Source organism: Lissotriton vulgaris, chromosome 9 (assembly GCF_964263255.1).
Source record: "Lissotriton vulgaris chromosome 9, aLisVul1.2, whole genome shotgun sequence".
NCBI lineage: Eukaryota > Metazoa > Chordata > Amphibia > Caudata > Salamandridae > Lissotriton > Lissotriton vulgaris.
This window is the reverse complement of record NC_141697.1, coordinates 1,221,614,214-1,221,633,315: the sequence shown is the minus strand read 5'-3', so window position 1 is coordinate 1,221,633,315 and position 19,102 is coordinate 1,221,614,214.

The window sequence follows — 19,102 nt, the reverse complement described above, 5'->3', positions numbered from 1 at the left end:
TGGTGCTCATACCTAAGCAAGGTCTACTGACTTGCAGTTCTGTGTGGACTGCCGAGCTCTCAATGAAGTAACCAAGACTTATGTCTATCCAATGCCGAGAGCGGAGGAGCTGGTGGATCGGTTAGGTGCTGCACGGTACTTGAGCACTTTCATTTGACCAGCGGCTACTGGCAGATCACCTTAGTACCAGGTGCTCCAGGGAAGACTGCATGTTCGATGCCAGAGGGTTGTAATAGTTTAAGGTGATGCCCTTTGGGTTGAAGAATGCTCCTACCACTTTTCAGCAGCTGGTGAACCATCTCCTCACAGTGCAAGAAGAGTTCTGAGTGGCCTACCAGGATGATATTTTGGAAATCAGCAATCAATTAATGGCAGGACCACGGGAGACAAGTTTTGTCTGATTACAGGAGGCAAAACTGACCATCAAAGTGTCAGCTGGGCAGTTACCTTGGGCATGAGGTGGGTAATAGGAAGATTCACCAGTTGGATGCCACGATTCAGTCTGTGATCGATTAGGAACTTCCACTACCGAGACAGGGTTTTTGAAGGGCTCACTGGGAGAGTAACTTCTTGGTGGAAGTATAGTTCCCAAATTGACTGCTGTGACCTCCAAGAAACAGCCCAGAAAGGTGATCTGGGCTGAGGAGGATCAGAGGGCAGATGAGAAACGTTAAAAGGAACTAGGCAATGTACCTGTATTGAAAGCACCTGACTACAGTCAGCCTTTCATTGTACAGCCGGATGCCTCTGACAGGGAAGTTGGGCTGTGTTAGCTCAACTGGATGACATAGGTGGAAATCATCTGGCAGCCTTTATTAGTTGGAGATTGCTAGGCAAAGAACACAGCTGGGAGGCTATTGAGAAAGACTGCTTTGCCATAATGTGGGTCTTGCAAAAGTTCTGCCCTTATTTTTTTGGCACTAAGTTTGCGGGAGAGATGTTGAGATGGTCTATTTCACTGCAAGGGTTAGATTTTGTAGTTGAGCACAGATTCGCTTGAGCCGCGAAAATGTGGATGGACTTTCCCGCCTCTTTTAAATGATTTGACAACTCAGGGTAGGAGCAGATAGAGGGTAGTCTGACCTGGAAGCGAAGACTGTTGGGACAGAAAAGTCCCATGCATGTTGACAGACTTACACCCTCCCCTGAGTGCCCCACCTGCAAGAATATCTGGATCCCTAGTGGTTATTTTTGGTCATGGGCAAACACGGATCATGCGTGTGTGCCGTGATTTAGGACTATCTCACTGATTTCTGTCTGTGCGCTACCCACAAAGTGAACAAGCATGTGCAATGCAATAGGTCTCGCATTAGGAAAGTATGAGCTAATGGTACTGTAAATTACATTTTTTTTATATGTGTTGGCTTTGAAAATATATAAATTAATAGCATTGTTATTCACAAAGCCAATAGCTTACACTTTCCTAATTCGAGTCCCATTGTCTATGGCAATGCTTATTGGTAGCAAGCAAGGACAGTGCTGTTGTGGTGCTGAGTGATGCGGTTGTGGAGCTGAGTGATGATGTGGTTTGGCTGAGTGATGTGGTGGTGTATTAGAGTGATGTGGTGGTGTATTAAAGTGATGTGGTGGTGTCCCTGAGTGATGCGGTGGTGTCCTTGAGTGATGTGGTGGTGTTCCTGAGTGATGAGGTGGTGTTCCTGAGTGATGTGGTGGTGTTCCTGAGTGATGTGGTGGTGTCTGTGAGTGATGTGGTGGTGTCCCTGAGTGATGTGGTGGTGTCCCTGAGTGATGAGGTGGTGTTCCTGAGTGATGTGGCGGTGTCCCAGAGTGATGTGGTGGTGTCCCAGAGTGATGTAGTGGTGTCCCAGAGTGATGTGGTGGTGTCCCAGAGTGATACGATGGTGTCCTATAGTGATGCGATGGTGTCCTATAGTGATTTGGTGGTGTCCAATAGTGATGTGGTGGTGTCCAATAGTGATATGGTGGTGTCCTAGAGTGATATGGTGGTGTTCTATAGTGATGTGGTGGTGTCCTAGAGTGATATGGTGGTGTCCCTGAGTGATGTGGTGGTGTTGTGTGGCGTTCAGCAGTGTGAGGCGTGCAGCAGTGTGAGGCGTGCAGCAGTGTGAGGCGTGCAGCAGTGTGAGGCATGCAGCAGTGTATGGCGTGTAGCAGTGTGGGGCATGTAGATGTTTGTGGACTGCAGCAGTGTGTGCCGTACAGCAGTGTGTGGGGTGCAGCAGTGTGAGTACTGCAGCAGTGTACAGCATGCAGCAGTGTGAGGCGTGCCGCAGTGTGAGGCGTGCGGTAGTGTGCAGCATGCAGCAGTGTGAGTAATGCAGCAGTGTGCAATGTGCAGCAGTGTGAGATGTGCAGCAATGTGAGGCGTGCAGCAGTGTGAGGCGTGCAGCAGTGTGAGGCATGCAGCAGTGTGTGGCGTGCAGCAGTGTGCAGCATGCAGCAGTGTGAGTAATGCAGCAGCATGCAGCAGTGTGAGTAATGCAGCAGTGTGAGGCATGCAGCAGTGTGAGGCAGTGTGCAGCATGCAGCAGTGTGCAGTGTGCAGCAGTGTGAGGCGTGCAGCAGTGTGAGGCATGCAGCAGTGTGTGATGTGCAGCAGTGTGTGGCATGCAGCAATGTGTGGCATGCAGCAGTGTGTGGCGTGCAGCAGTGTGAGTTATGCGGTAGTGTGCAGCATGCAGCAGTGTGAGTAATGCAGCAGTGTGCAGCATGCAGCAGTGTGCAGCATGCAACAGTGTGTGGTGTGCTGCAGTGTGTGGCGTGGAGCAGTGTGAGGCGTGCAGCAGTGTGAGGGGTGCAGCAGTGTGTGGCGTGCAGCAGTGTGTGGCGTGCAGCAGTGTGTGGCGTGCAGCAGTGTGTGGCATGCAGCAGTGCGAGGCATACAGCAGTGTGAGGCATACAGCAGTGTGAGGCGTGCAGCAGTGTGAGTAATACAGCAGTGTGCAGTGTGAGGCGTGCAGAAGTGTGAGGCGTGCAGCAGTGTGTGGCATGCAGCAGTGTGAGGCATGCAGCAGTGTGAGGCATGCAGCAGTGTGTCATGCAGAAGTGTGCAGCATGCAGCAGTGTAAGGCATATAGCAGTGTGAGGCATGCAGCAGTGTGAGGCTTGCAGCAGTGTGAGGCGTGCAGCAGTGTGTGGAGTGCAGCAGTGTGAGTCATATGGTAGTGTGCAGCATGCAGCAGTGTGAGTAATGCAGTGTGTAGCGTGTAGCAGTGTGCAGCGTGCAGCAGTGTGAGGCGTGCAGCAGTGTGAGGCATACAGCAGTGTGAGGTGTGCAGCAGTGTGTGTCATGCAGCAGTGTGTGGCGTGCAGCAGTGTGTGGCGTGCAGCAGTGTGAGGTGTGCGGCAGTGTGAGGCGTGCAGCAGTGTGAGGCATGCAGCAGTGTGTGACGTGCAGCAGTGTGTGGCGTGCAATAGTGTGCAGCATGCAGCAGTGTGCAGCAGTGTGAAGCGTGCAGCAGTGTGAGGCGGGTAGCAGTGTGTGGCGGGCAGCAGTGTGCAGCATGCAGTAGTATGAGTAATGCAGCAGTATGCAGCGTGCAGCAGTGTGAGGTTTGCAGTAGTGTAAGGCATGAGGTGAGGGGGTGTGAGGGTGAGAGGGTGTGAGGGTGAGAGGGTGTGTGAGGGTGAGAGGGTGTTTTGAGGGTGAGTGTTTGTGTGAGGGTGAGAGTGTGTGTGAGGGTGAGGGTGTGTGGGGGTGAGGTTGTGTGAGGGTGAGAGAGTGTGTTAGGGGGTGAGGGTGTGGGGGTGTGAGGGTGAGGGGGTGAGTGAGAGTGAGGGTGTGTGAGGGTGAAGGTGTATGAGGGGGTGTGAGGGTGAGGGGGTGTTAGAGTGAGGGGGTGTGAGAGGGTGTGTGAGGGTGAGGGGGTGTGGGGGTCTGAGGGTGTGTGGGGGTGTGAGAGGGTGAGTGAGGGTGAGGGTGAGGGGGTGGTGAGGGTGAGGGGGTGTGGCAGGGTGAGTCTGTGTGAGGGTGAGGGGGTGTGAGGGTGAGGGGTGTGAGGGTGAGGGTGAGGGTGAGTGAGGGTGGGTGAGGGTGGGTGAGAGAGTGTGAAGGTGAGAGGGTATGTGAGGGTGAAAGGGTGGGTGAGGGTGGGTGAGAGGGGAAGTGAGGGTGAGGGGGTGTGTCCAAACTTCTTAAGCAAGGGAATGCTGGTTCATACCCATGGAGGCCATTCTGGAACTAATGAAAGCTATGGAAGTTACTAATAAGGTCAAGGCCGGACTAGCCCGAAATTACAACTTGGTCCCGAGCATGGGGGGAACTCGAGAGTGCTGTTCCGTGGTGCAGCGAAGTGCACTGGAGTGAGCGGGCAGTCAGCTCACTTACTATGGTGGCCCCAGCATGGTGACCTATAGGTGTGAATGGGTTACCAAGATGGTGTATGCGCTTGGAGTGGTAATTAAAAAATATAGATAAAAGGTATGTGAAAGGTCACATACAGAAAAAAGTATCATGGTAGCAAAATGAAACAGACGAGCACTCCAAAGAAGTTTTTAAAAAGTGAAGTCCTCATCCTGGGACCATCGGCCTCCGCCTGGGACGACTCCTGGTGGCCCCCCGCCCTGGGCACCACACCCAAGCCAACAGACCACGCACGCAACCTGGGCTTCATCCTGGACTCCTCACTCATGATGACCAGACAAGTCAACGCAGTCTCCTCATCGTGCTTTCACACCCTGCGCATGCTTCTCAAGATCTTCCGATGGATCCCGACTGAAACCAGGAAGACGGTCACCCAAGCACTCGTCACCAGCCGACTGGACTACGGTAACACCCTCTACGCCGGAACCACAGCCAAGCTACAGAAAAGACTCCAATGCATCCAGAACGCCTCCACCCGACTCATCCTGGACATCCCCCGACGCAGCCACATCTCCGGCCACCTGAGAGACCTGCACTGGCTCCCCGTCAACAAGAGGATCACGTTCCTGCTCCTCACCCATGCACACAAGTCTCTCCACGACCTGGGCCCCAAGTACCTCAACGACCGCCTAACCTTCTACACGCCCACCCGCCAGCTACGGTCTACCAGCCTCGCCCTCGCCGCCGTACCACGCATCCGAAGAGCCACCGCCGGAGGAAGATCCTTCTCCTACTTGGCGGCCAAGACATGGAACTCCCTCCCCATCCACCTTCGGCTGACCCAGGACCACCTCGCCTTCAGGAAACAACTCAAGACCTGGCTGTTTGAGCAGGAGCGGACCCTTTCCCCCAAGCGCCTTGAGACCCTTCCAGGTGAGTAGTGCGCTATACAAGTAGTATGATTGATTGTTTGATTGATTGAGTATTAAAAAAATGGGAAGGGCAGTGCAGCAAGGGTTGGCAAATAGGGATGGGGGAAACAAGAGTGGGTTGGTTTATTTAAATAAAAAAAAGCAGCAGGGTGGGAATGGGTAGAGGAATAAACAGACTAGCTAGGTGGGGTGAGAGCAACATGGAGAGAGTCGGTGGTAAGAGGCATGGGTGCGCGGGGAGAGAGAAAGAAAAAGCATGCAATCCCACAGTGTTAACAATTTCCTGAATGTAAGCAGCAGTAGGAGAAAAGGCTGCTTGGTAAAAGGATGGTAAACAAGCTCTCGGCATTGCTATGGCAGGGGCGGGGCGGGAGCGCATTCCTTTGAAGTCTAATGGGGGGAAGCGGGGGAGCGGCAGCCGTTGAAGTCTGATACGAGGCACAGACAAATGGTGGTTTGTGACTGGCTGGTTTGTGTACACACATAGATCACATGAACTATGGCTAATCCACCGCTGGCAAACTTTTCGGACTGCTTACTAGAAATCTCAACAACAACATGCATTGCTAAAAGCAATGCTTTAGGTCGAGACCTAAAAAAGGCTGCTCACCTTACCGAAGACTTAAGTAGCATGAGCACGGTGGTGGCAGCATACCGCGGTTTTGTAATTATGATCAGTAGAGTGAATATGCCTTTTTACCTGCATCACTGGAGTGCCGACTCGTGTAATGTTCTGCTACTGTGTGCTTAACTCACTCTTGGCCCACATCATGTCAACATGTAGCGCTGCGCCGCATACATTGGTTCGCGCAGGTGTGCTGTCATGCATGTGTGCTTGTGAGTGGTATAACACATTGAGGCATGGGAATTCCATAATGGAAAGCAGGTTTGGAGAGCCATGTGGAGGACCACCAGATAGATTTGTGGATTGCCACATTCCTGAGAGCTGGGGGGACGCACACCCGGGATAAGGGAGATCAAGACTGTCCGGTGCACTTCAAAAGGAATTATCTCAGGAAGGAGATGAGCTGCTATGGTAATCTGAAAGAGTAAGGCTCAGAGGCCTTTCTAACCTTTTATTAGGTGTATATCAGGTGTGATCCATGAGTAACTCCATGACGTCTGTTGTGGGCCTATCTGGGTTGGAGCCGTTCCTGTTGTGAAAGACCGCTTCCTGGACAAATGACTGGACAGAGAATTGAACACTTAAAAGGAGGCACACCCGCAATATGAACCTCACAGCATGAGACACAAAGCCACATCTGTGTCTGTAATGGAGCTTGTGTATCCAAATCGTCAATGGTCTGGAAGCCAGCTGTGGCTGTACCACGACGTGGACAATCTCAGTAAGGCTTCTGCCTTGGGTGACCAGAACTGGGGATCAAGGTCTGCTAGTTTCCCACCTGGGTGAGAGAACCAGCAGTATCTGCCTGCCTGCCAGGATCCAAGGACCCTGTGAGGGGGAGATCAGTGCCAGGATGAAGGGAGAGTATCATTTGTTGTTGGTGATGTAGTACGTGTGAAAATCCCAGTTCACAGCAAAAAAGGAAGCTCGAAATTCTCTGAACCTTGTATTGTGGATAAAGTTTGTGGTAATGCTGTTAGGGTTAATCGCAAGAATTGGTGGAATGTCTCTAGAATTGTAAAAGACAGTTGACTTTCTGTAAATCAAGATTCACACTGTGGTCGAGCTGAGGGTCTGCCCTCTCCTCCTTCTCCAATGGTCGGCTTAGCAGAAGTTGTAGACAACGTTTTGTTCCTGCTAAGTACCGTTAGATTGCATTTTCTTTCCTCTCTGTTTTTCCTGTTTTTCTCTCCCCTTGTTCTACTCTACTTCTCTCCTTTCATTTTCTTTCATCTGTTTATGAGTAGGAGGATAATGTGGTGGTCTTCTCTATTCTACTTGGGGCAGATTTACAATAAGTGGCGCATCCCTGCATATCAGCAGGGATGCACCAGTTACTGTGCGCTGCTGTTCCGCCACCATGGATGCGCCGCATTTACAATGCGGCGCACCATGGGGCAAAAACGGCACAGATGCGTGACGCATCTGTGCCGTAAAGGCGGCGCATTACTGGAGTTGCGTCGCAAACACGATGCAGCTCCAGCAATGCTCTGGGGGGCCCTATCTTTTCAATGCTGCTTCAATCCTTACACCTGCTTCAAGTAGGCGCAGGGTTTTGACACAACATGGGCTCAAAAGTGACTTCAGTCACTTTTAGGAGGCGTTCCTGCGCCTCCCCCCCCCCCCCCCTTCGCCCCCAGCTCAGGAACTCCTACTTCTGTCGCAGGGCTTTACAACGTGACGCATCTCCCTGATGAGTCACGTTGTAAATACCCCGCACCATGGCGCATCTTTTGCGCCGCCGCTGCATTACAAAAGTGACGCAACAGCATCGTAAAAGAGGGGCAAGGGGCTTCTAAATCTGCCCCCTTCTGTTTAGAATGCTCGCGCCATGATGTTCTGGCCGCGAGTATTCCACTGTAGAACATTGAATATTGCCTTTTGAATATGTTGGGCAGTTGCAGTTTGGTCGTGGACTGAGCCGGCTGCTGCGCAGCACCTGTGACTTCAATAAAGCTTTACTACAAGCTTACTCACATCGTTTGGTGTTTACTTACTACAGAGATCCAGTCTGGGGTCCTAGTGCTGGATCCCTGATGTGGGGTGAGAGATAATGCTGCTGCACCAATCGGGCTGTGCGTCTAAGTTTTCCCAAAGTTGGTGACCCTATATGCCACAGCTGGCCGCCGTGAAGGTAAATGCTGCGGCCCAAATGTCGGTGATGCTGCATGCCGCCATGAAGAGCAAGGGCCTGCGGTACAAGGGCCAATAGGAAGGGCTGGCACTGGGTACAGCGTGTGACCATGAAGTACTGCTGGTTCTGACTGGAGCACCCAGAGCAGCGACTAAAGCATCAGAAGCCAAGTGACTGACCCTGGCCTGCCATCGGGATCAGAGGATCCTACCACATCACCAGAGGAGCACTGCGGACATTCAGCCGCCTTGCTTACACCAATGAGACTACTGCTCACTGCCAACTTCCGGTCCAGCATACTGCGAAGGCAGGCTGTGAAGGCTCCCCCAATCCTCTGTTTCGCAATGCCAGTGGGAGTGGGTGAGACTGGCCACCGGGCCATAACCCAGCAGGGAACTTGCTCTGCCTCATATTGCGATGGCACTGGAACACTTTGACTTATAACAAGCCATCGGGGGACTTGTAAGACTCCAACTCGTTAGTGCAACCTATCATATTTGAGAATAACCACTATCAATAGACAGGGAAGGGGGACTCCGGATCCTGCCCAGACAATGTTAGAGTGCCGCCTTAGGCGAGCAATGCCTATTGGTTGTGTGTCGTTTTTCACTTTGTATACCAATATTATTTTTGTCATAAAACCAAACTTGAGGTTCTTGGATGTATTTTAAGTCTTGAGCCTGCGTTCATCTTGGACCTACTTCCTTCCTGAGAAGCCTAGGACTGCTTGGCCTCTGCTACCACTGAAAATCAAGTGCTGAAGGGGCACATGTTGCCCAAGACCCCTAGTAGGTCGGGCCCTGAGACATCAGAAGTAAAAGGTCTCAACCACCATGGTTGGGCCCAGTAAGCTTGCCTCATCCACTAGAGCCACATCAACCATTCCCCGTCCCAATCCCTCTGTGACTCGCTTAACGAGTTCTTCATAGACAAAGTTGCAAAAATTAAACACAACATCCCCCAACCTTCCCCTACCTTTGTGGATCCCTCCCACCCCCCTCCACTGTTAAACTGACCAACTTTCCACTCCTTACCATTGATACCCTTCGCCCTCTGCTCCAACGGGTCAAATCAGGCTCACCCTAGGACTTTGCCCCTGCCAGCATACTCAGGGAAGTCTATTTAGCCTGCCCCATCCCCCCTCTGACCCTCCTCAACGATTCACTTACTCATGGTCATGTTCCCATTTCACACAAATCGGCGACTGTCATCCCAATTCTAAAAAAATTGGACGCCGATCCCTCCTCTGCTTCTAATTACCGCCCCATTTCACTTCTTCCCTACCTTGCAAAGGTTCTCGTAACCCACATCACTTCCACGCTGAGCACCCACATTGAGGCGAACCATTGCCTCTCCCCTTGCCAAGCTGGTTTTCGTCCCCTGCATTCTACCGAAAAAGTGGTCATCTCAGTCATGGACAAGCTGCGTGAAGGCATCGACATCAACCTTCCGCAAGCCCTGATTCTCCTCGACTTATCCGCCGCTTTTGACACGGTGGACCATACCATCCTCCTTAACCGTGTCAAGGCGGCGGGTGTAGAGGGCCTAGCCTTCTGCTGGCTGAAGTCCTTTCTTGCTGGGAGAACACAGGGAGTCCATTTGGCTGGTTTTGCGGCGGCCTCTCGTAAGGTAGAATGCGGGGTCCCCCAGGGTTCATCACTTTCCCCTCTTCGGTTTAACCTTTACATCTTCCCCCTCATTTTTATGTTACAGCAACTGGAGGTCACCGTGTTCAATTACGCGGACGACCTCCAGTTAATCTTCAACCTGTCACACTCACCTTCATCTGCCCTGAACGTCCGAACCATCATGACCCTCATTCAAGACTGGATGAACTGCAGCCACCTCAAACTCAACCCGGACAAGACCGAACTGGTCCTGACCGGAGGTGGCTGCAGTCCCTGGTCTTCTTCCTTCTGGCCCCCCTCCCTTGGTGCCCCTCCACTCCCGGTTCCCAAAGTGAAAACCCTGGGTATCTTTCTCAATCCCCAGCTTACTGTTCTCCCACAAGTTAATTCTGTGGTCTCTTCATCTTTTTTCTCCCTCAGAGTGATTAGGAAAGTTTCCCGTTTCTTTTCCCCCCCAGCTCTAAAAATCATCATGTTGGCCATGGTATTGTCCCGTATAGACTATGGCAACATAGTCTATAACGGAGCCCCTGCATACATGATCCACCGTTTACAACTGGTGCAGAACCAGGCGGCCCGCCTGATCCATGACCTTCCCAGATATCATCGGGTCACTCCATTGCTCAAAACTCTGCATTGGCTCCCCATAAGAGAGCGTGCCCTGTTTAAACTCGGCTGTCTTACTTATCAAGCCAGAGCGGGCACTGCTCCCGAGTTCATCTGCTCCCTCATTAAACCATACTGCCCAGGCAGAGAACTTCGCTCGGCCCATTTGGCCCTCCTTACCATCCCCCGCTTTAAAAAGCAGAGGGCGGGCGGAGCGAGATTCGCTGTCCTGGCTCCAATGTTTTGGAACTCCCTCCCGATTGCTCTGCGCACCTCACTTTCCTACCCCCTGTTCCGAAAAAACCTTAAAACTTTTTTGTTCACTCAAGCCTACCCCTAAATCTCCTTGCTGCTGCCATCCACTGATCACCACTAGCGCCATGAAACCGCTGGGTATGCGAGCGCTGTACAAATGTTTTTAAATTCAAATTCAAATTCAGTAACCCGTGCTTGCCCCATGGCCTACAGGAAGGGGGTTTGACAGGAGTTTACATATTATTATGTTTAGGTTGATACATATGGCAGCTGTACCCAAAGTAGGGTATCAATGCATTTTACAGAGGGCAAAATAAATAAAAGGGGTGCTTTATGAGGATTTGGGTGTATTATATGGTATTGCTATGTAGCCTTATTGTAGAATACACTTGCAGAAACTGTCTTGGGTCCAGTCAGGCTCCTTTGGACAACCTTAAGCTCAACCCTGCATAGCTGTGCCTTTAGAGCAGCAAGGTTTGAACAAAGGAACTTAGTGTAAAGCATTTAACAGTACCAAACAACAGAAAAGAAGGCCCCACACAACATCAATTTATAAAACTAGAGCATATTTCTATTAATCTTTAGAGTCCTTGGTGAGCAAAATCCACCAGGGGTTCTGGAGATACAGATTTTCAAAGCTTTTATTGTTTTTTTAATTCAGCTGCAAACAAGCATTTGTCAATAAAAAGTTTGGAAACTTTTCAAAAGTTTGTAAAAGTTAGTTTGGCTACTCCGGCTATATTTGGGTGACCAAATTGACAGGATGAAGGACTAGGTAGCTAATAGGGTAGATTTGGACCGTTACCTGGCCACCAGAGCATTTTCCAGTCCAGTTCCAAACTCTACAACATGACCGCCATATACTTTAATGGAGTGGTCCAGATGCTGGGGATACAGGATGAAAAGAGGCTCAAAGGGCCCGATTCACAGAACTAACTTAAGACAAAATCCTAAACTTACTACTTTTGGTATTCACAGAAGTTAGGATTTTGTCTTAAGTTTGTCTTAAGACAGACTTAAGACAGACTTAAGACAAAATCCTAACTTAAGTCTGTCTTAAGTCTGTCTTAAGACAAACTTAAGACAAAATCCTAACTTCTGTGAATACCGAAAGTAGTAAGTTTAGGATTTTGTCTTAAGTTAGTTCTGTGAATCGGGCCCAAAGATTCTCCAGTTGCAGTTGGGTCGACAGGTGATTTTGTGGTGATTCCTCAGTCCATGGGTGATGTGGAGTGACTTTGGCCACAGGGGTTGTGGTCCTACAAAGTCATCTTCAAGACAGTAGATGGCCAGCTGCTGCTAGGATACTGGTCTCTACGCACAGTGGTTGGAGTGAAATGCTTTTTTAGGGGCTAGTGTCCCTCTTGGGAGACTAATCTGGAATTTTATGACACTCCCAGGCCTGGCCACTCGGGGGAAACTTTTGTCCATCAAGGATCACTCTCTTGGGGTGCAAGCGGCAATCAGCGGTGAGTTTGTGGGAGTGGCTACCAACTTGCTGGTATGGGCTTCTTCAGCTCTTTTGCCCCTGGAGCTGGTTCTGGGGGATCAGCAACTGATCTTTGGAGTCGCTGCTTTGGGCTGGGACATTTCTTTTCCCAATGCCAGGAGCCACAAAAGTGCAGCCGGTGCAGTCCAGCGAATGGTGCAGCCTCTCTTTGTGCAGCCCATGGGCAGCAGACCAGTCCTTCGGTCCTTGTTCCAGTTCCGATGTGATCTGAGGTTCAGGGTGCCAGGGGTGCCAATTATTCCAGGAAAGTGCTCCAAGGGGGCCATGCTTTCACTAGCCAGTAGGTTATCAGGTCCCCTTCCTTCTGTTGACCACATTCTGCAAACCATTTCGGACAACAGGAAATTTTCCTACCATTTTCATCCAGAAATCTAGGGCAAGACATGCCCCATGTTAATTCTGTATTTGTTTGAGGATGTTCCGTTGAACACCCATCGAGGCAGTGCCGTAATAGAAAGTATACACTGTGGCAAACATGGTCCCTCGGGTGTTGCAGTCATCTAAACTGAGAACCACACCATTAGGGAGACATATTGTTAAAGTTTTTCCTGTGGACCCGAAACAGCATCAAGTTAATCAATTTTCTGGGCAATCCAAAATGGAATGTCCTCATGATTAGGTTGGCGTGTGCCCATAAATGAATTCACAATAACTGGCCTAATTAGAAGACCTGCAACTTGCTGTGCCTCAGCATGCGCATCAGCCCTAGGTAGACTTGCCAGAAAGGCACAGGAAATGAATTATAATAAGTGTCTGTACAAATGAACAATGTGTTCATATAACACACACATTTCAGCCAGATTCAATGCAGTAAAATTCAGGAAATGTGCAAAGCCTGCAAGAGTAGGCCAGGTGGCCCTGTCAACACTTAAGGGACCCATAGGAACGAAGCCATGGACATGGGGAAGGGCATCATTAAACCAAGTCTGGTGTTCCCAGACTGTAAGAGGAATCTCAAGAAGTGCATAAAGACTAACCCTGGGCGGAGCTGGTGGAGCGGCACTACGCGGAGTTCCACGGAGTTGGGTACAAACTCAGTGGAACTCCGCTCCACCACCCGCCTCCACCCTCATATTCAAAATTAAATAAAAATACAATAAGGAGTAGAGTAAAAACAGACTTACCTTCACTCCGGCGTCCCCAGGGTGCCGTCCTTCCTTCCTCGAGTCTCAGGGTGATCTGTGCATGCGCGCACTGCCGCATGCGCAGATCATCTTGTGATGCAAGGAAGAGGAGGACAGCAGCCCGGGGATGCTGCAGTGAAGGTAAGTCTTTTTACTTTACTCTTTATTGTACTTTAATTCATTTTTAATATGTGGGTGGAGGAGGGCGGCGGACCAACTCCACTCCGACGCAGAGTGGGCAGAGTTTTGCCTACTCCGCATTCTCCACGGAACGCAGGGTAGGCAAAACTCTGCACACTCCGCGACGGAGCGGAGCTCTCCATCCACGGATAATAAGGACAATAAGCATTCGCACAGCAGCTGTGTATAAGAATGAAACATATTATTATCAGCATTATTGACAGCCGGTAAGGTGACCCAGGAATAAAATCCTCAAAGCGGTATGCTGCGTTTGCCTCAATTACACAAACCACAGATGCCCCTGCATTAGGGACACCACGTGCAAGAAAATGTTGAGTAACGGCAGGGTGACAATTTGCCATAATGGCTACAGCCATAATCAATAAGTGAAGGATTAAAAAATGCAGCACAAAAGAGGGTACAATCCTTTTAACTTTCAAGCTTGAAAAACTAACAGAAATAGGTGTGTCCTGGAGTAGAAGTCCCAAGCACCACGGACGTCTCTGCAGAACTGTGTGAGGGTGTTGTGGACAATCACAAGCACTACTCAGGGGTCACGCAAGTAAGTACCAGACTAAACGTTGGTGGCACCATGTTGCAGGGATTCTGCTCAGGAACCGAACAATGCTTGGGACCATAGAACATCAGTAGCTAGGGACTGCATCACCATACCACCATACCACCTCAGTACCTTGAGCCAGAGTCCAACTAGCTATAATGTCTTACTCATAATCAGAGGAACAAGTGAATAGGCACCCCAGAACACAGCGGGCCCGATTCACAGAATTAACTTAAGACAAAATCCTAAACGTACTCCTTTTGGTATTCACAGAAGTTAGGATTTTGTCTTAAGTGTGTCTATAGACAGACTTAAGACAAACTTAAGACAGACTTAAGTTAGGATTTTGTCTTAAGTCTGTCTTAAGTCTGGCTTAAGTTTGTCTTAAGACAAATTTAAGACAAAATCCTAACTTCTGTGAATACCAAAAGTAGTAAGTTTAGGATTTTGTCTTAAGTTAGTTCTGTGAATCGGCCCCATAATTCCCGACCCGCTCAGGGATCGTGGTGACAGGAAACTCTCTCTTGCTCACACACTCATACTCGTCCACAGTAAGAATTTAATGGAACACAAAGGAAGTTTGAAATGTTTATTTAAACTATTGTGCTCTAAAATGCAGTATACGTGCCACAATTAGAAAACAATTGGCTAGCAAAATACTATCAGCATTGTCAATTAACCATATATTATGAAAAGCCCTGTCATATAATAAAACAGATTAGCCGACCCCCCCCCCTCCCCTTCTACAGAAGAAAACGGATTATACAACAAAGATCTCTGGGATAAGTAGTGGGCCCGTACCTCAGCAAACACAGATGAATGTATTAAATCTCAGATACAGCCGTGATCTTCTCTCAGGAAATATCTGTCTCTCTCTCTGTGTTACGGTGAGGTGGGTAACTATGTGACAAGGTTCACATGTTCATAATCAACAGCTGCATTTCTGTGTTGTGTCTAGGTGCGAGTGCTTGACCAGAACATGTTTGACCTTGTCTACAGAATAAGAAAACAATTGCATGTTCTGTGTGAAAATATAATGTGCCACAAAAGCAAGCATGATTATGTAGTAACGTGTGCCAAGCTCATGCAGCCTGTGTCGTGCACAGTGAGGCTAACATAGGGACAAATACAATAGGCCCTGAATGAAACACATGACATAACTTGAGAGATAGCTGTGTCATCAGCTGCAAGAGCCCACAAGAGCTTTTTAACCTGTAACAGAGCTGACCAGCAGTTACAAGCCTGAGACATTAAGGCCTATGTAACTTGAAAGATAGTCTTGTCATAAGCTGAATATTCAACCTCCATTTCTTTTTAACAAAAAACTGTAATATAGACAGAATATCACAGTCTTTCTAAAAAGGTTACTAGGGTTAACATAAATAACAAAGAGGAAGCCTAGATCCTTGCCTTGTTCTTCTTATAATAGAAGAATGCAGTGACTGAATACTATTTACAAAGACAGATGCTCTACATTGACCATTTAGCAAAGCAATGAATTAAGAGTTTTTCGACCAACTCCTTGCAAGTTCAGTACCCTAATCATGAACTCACACATACCTATGTCAAAGACATTCTCGGCATCTAGGTTTACAGCTTCCATTGGAACCTTATATTTGGAGGCCCAGCAATAGTATTTAAGAAAGTCCTAGAGTTGTTAATAATATAATGACCTCTATCAAAACCTGACTGCTCCCTACTCACAATTCTGGTATGAAGCATTCACGGTGAAAAGTCTGAATTTTTGAGAAAATCTTGCACTCAAAATTAATAAGAAAAACTTGCTATAATTCTTACAAAACAATAGATCTATGTCTTTTTTCTAATTAATAACAATAGTTTGTTTAAAAATGTATATTCAGCTTTATCAATTAGAGAGCAACAGTAATTTAAGTAGTAGAAAGAAACATCAATTATTGTAAATAAAATTCCACCAAACATTCATCTGCCACATGTGCTTTTTTCCTTACATGTTTAATTACAAGTTGGTCAAAATGTTTCCTCACTATCCCTCTCCATGTATTGTTTGTTGTTCATATTTAAGAGTAGGCTGAAATTAACAATTTAATAAAGAAACCTAAGGAAAAGATTCCGGAGTTTAACGTGTATGCATAAATTGTCAAAACTATAAACTTTATCAATTTCTTTATATAATACTCTGTTATCTGGGTTAATTAAGCTTTAAACAAGATAGGATTCTTTTTACATTAAAGATAATCCATCAGTTAATTACGCTATCTGTTCAATCTTCCTTGATATCTACTGTTCACTATTAACAGAAACCCACAAGCACTTTCAGTGGATCTTCTGTTGAAATCCAGTGTTGCTTTAATAAGGCGATCCAAGTAATTCTTAATATTAAAGGTATAATTTAAATGTTCAAATGTTTTTATGTCATTTAATATCATTGTTTTTCCACTTTCCTTTTCTTAAAGGAGACATAATTATTTGTAAATTCCCTTACAGCCGCTTAAAAAGAATTCCAAAATGTTGTAATTGAAGTATTGAGTAGCAAATTGAGTGAAAAGAAATCCTCAGCAAACTTCTCAAAATATTCAAATAGGATCTCATATTTTAACAGATATGTATTAAAGCATCATATCTTCACATTATCAGGTAAAATATTCCAAGTAAATCACTACTGAGGCGTAGTCAGAAATTAAGAGTGCCCAAATCGCTGTAGTTTGGAAACATTTACTAAAAACATTCCTCAGAAAATATAATCAATTAACTCAGTTGTGAACCGGAGAGTAAGGGGTAAACATCATGATTATAAATTCTCAATGAGTCAATCAATACTCTATGTGAGATAATTTCCTTAAATAGTGTTTGATTACATTTTGAAGATATTTCACTTTAGGTGATTTACAAAGAAATGGATTGGTTAATTGGTTGGTCACCTCCAACAACAAGTATTAGGAGAGCATGTAATCAATTTAGAAGATATGCATACTCCATCCAGTTTCATATCCAAGAAAACCTATCTCCATTCAATCTCTGTCGCTATTTTACCAATTTCCAAATGTAAGAATTTATGACTAAGAACCCCCACACCATTTGTCTTCCCAGTTGTAACAAGGCAATTTGACTGTGCAATTTGGCTAAATGATTCAATACTCTTTGGGTATTTTACAGGCTTTGACATTCCAAGTGATTAATAATACTCTATATATAAGTAAGATAAAACATTAATGGTAAAACCTGCAGTACATCATATTAAGAAAGTAAAAACAATAGGGCCAACATTGGAACAACTTGTAAACATGTACAAATGAGACACCGACAAGTAAAAAGGAGTCAAACAACAACAATGAGATACTAAGCTAAACTGTGAATCATAAACAATTCCTGGAAAATATGAAATAAGGTATGGTCAGAGCCCCAAAGATCCTTAACTGTAAATACAAAAACCACCCAGTAGAGCGAAAAGAAGAAGCAATGAGAAGCCAGGATAGAATGAACAGCCACATACCATCCCAGCGATAATACCCCAAGAAAGATGTAAATAATCACAGACTCATCAGAAGAAAATGATCATAAAAAAGATATTAACCGGGCATCTAACTAACAATACCCCTGCTTCAAATAAATTCATATTGATAAAACATAAAGACATTCAAAATACAAAAAACCCAAGTATAACAGTGAAGAATATAGAGACACTTATCCACAAGGACCATGGACAGGAAAAATAATATTACAAATCCTGCTAACTCAAAGCCAAAAAGGCTTTGACAATAAGCCAAAGTCAACAGGACAAGAATAGACATCCTGAAAGTGTGCAAGACCTGTATTAAAATCACTTTTATCAACATCCATTATCTCCCCTTTATTTAAATAATACATTCTTTCAGTTTAACAGAATCCTCAAATGTATATGATTTGTCCCTATATGTCACTCATAACAGGCATGGAAGAAGGAGTCCATATTTGGCATTTATGAATTGCAATGTTGAAAGTAGCTTAAACAATTATTTTGACCTGGATTGTCTCACTGTGGCAATATCCTTTGAAAGAAAATGATATTTCCTCACTACAGCATCTGCTTTCAGTGTTTTGCCACAGAAAGCATGTCCGTTAAGTCAGTATACTTAAGGAAAAGAATAATGATTACTCGATAATGAATCTTATAGGTGCAAAGCTTTTTTTAAACAACTATTTTCTCAGTCCAATTTGATGTGCTCCTTTGATGTTAAGGTCTTGGGGTTTACACATAACAATGATGGTTGGAAGCTTCTTTTTCAAAAGGCAATCGTTTGTTGACCCTTAACCCCTTCTAGAGAACAATGTAACTGAGAAATATTCCTTCTTTTCCCATTTTCCAAATCCTTCATCTGATGCTTAATGTATTCCATTTTTTGATTCATACTCTTAATCATCTCCACACTATCTTGCACATCCCTCATCCTTTGCTCCGTCTCAGGAACTCTCTTTTCCAGTAAATACCATTTTAATTTGAATCACTATAAAGTGCATTTTAAAGACCACAATAAAAGCTTTCAGAGTCTTAATTTCTTTTAATAAATCCTCCAGATTTCTCAGAGGTGGAAACTTATACAGCAATCTAGAGTCCTTCTTCACCCCTTTATGAGAGTTAGACAAGTTTTCCATGCACGGTACTCCACCTGAAGCTACAGAGCACATACTTGTAGTGTGTGTTGCTGGTTTTTAAATAGGGACCAGCAATGCAATCTATATTCACAGCACCAGAGACCTATTGACTTTGTTCCAATTAAAGCTGGACACTTAAAATAAAAGTTAAAATGATGATTTTTTATTCTTGAGCTGTCTCTTTTTAGCTCTTCCCATGTAAAAGAAATCATATCAGCCCCTAGCAGCAGAAAACTACAAGACATACACAGCTATTAATGATTATAAACATGAAAAGCCCAGCAGAATTGGAGAAAATGAGCCCACTTTTCTGTGTAAAACCCAAAACAAATTTAACACAACTTTCTTGAGTGAGAGAAAACATCAGCATCAGCTTCCTTTAAAATCATCAGCAGGTCATTGTTGAAATTGAAGTATTTCTGTATTGAAACCTTTGCAGTCTTCAGGTGTTGTATGCAGCCTCTTTCTCTGAAGATGTGTGTATCTCCTGGGAATGTTGAGTACGGCTGTATGGTGCTGCAGCGGTAGAACACACTCATTGAAATGTCTCCAGATTTGCAAATAAACAGATTTAAAACATACCTTTTACCTCCTCAGTCGTTCAACTGCCAATGCCCACACCTTAAAACCTTTATTGCTCTTCCATGTTGGCA